Here is an 813-nt window from a genome sequence, read left to right as displayed (position 1 = left end):
AAATTATACAGCACCACTTCCTCCTTACTGCGCAACCTGACATGCTCATAACACAATCATTTTCGCCCACCTAACTAATAACAGACCGAAAGCATATAGACACACTTCGCTCGGCCTACCTGCTGACGAAGGGAGAGAATCAATTAAAAGTCGATTAGGAAAACAATAATTTATCATTTAACCACACACGACATGGTAAAGTAACTTGACCTAACTATATGTGCGGCCGACGCCTACAAGACATAATAAGACCTGTCTCATAATATTTATCTATGGTCTCTTCTTTTTTTTACATCATTCATATTTTTTATTAGCAGATGAAGAAAGCAGACGCGCCCAGGAAGTGATAGGGCCCACCGATGAGACTCATGGGCGTGCACGGTGGGCGTGACTTACCCTAATGTGAAGTTCTGGTTACGCATTTGGGTTCCTCACCTGTAAGAGATAATAAACGATAAGTTATCGAGATAAATACACGTCTGAACAACAACAAAAAATATATAACAAATAATTCACTCCTTTATCAATACATTTTCCCCCCAGATAATGTTAAGGGATGAATGCAATGACACCCGAAAAGATACAAAAGATAAACAAATATACAAAAAGAGCATGACCCTGAGGCAACCCATAATTATATCGCCATCAACAAGAAAATCCCGACGCACATATATCCGTGTCAGAAATCCTGAGAAATTAATTCTCGTCTCGGATAAATCCACAAAGCCTTGGCAGAGCTATAATTAAAGTCGAAGTGAGTTCCGAAGGGAAAAAAATAAACGAACAGGGGCGCCATGACACGATCCGCTCATG

General features: G+C 40.1%; 1 long non-coding RNA gene across 1 annotated transcript in view; it reads right to left on the bottom strand.

Annotated features, from left to right (window-relative positions):
• Positions 1–283: 283 nt before the first annotated feature.
• The window catches only part of LOC119587928, an 86433-nt gene continuing 85903 nt past the window's right edge, over positions 284–813 (bottom strand). The window contains exon 2 of the long non-coding RNA XR_005230031.1: positions 284–435. This is a non-coding gene — a long non-coding RNA (uncharacterized LOC119587928). The remainder of the gene's footprint in view (positions 436–813) is intronic.

Source organism: Penaeus monodon, chromosome 23 (genome assembly GCF_015228065.2).
Source record: "Penaeus monodon isolate SGIC_2016 chromosome 23, NSTDA_Pmon_1, whole genome shotgun sequence".
Classification (NCBI taxonomy): domain Eukaryota; kingdom Metazoa; phylum Arthropoda; class Malacostraca; order Decapoda; family Penaeidae; genus Penaeus; species Penaeus monodon.
This window is presented reverse-complemented; position numbering and strand designations above follow the sequence as displayed.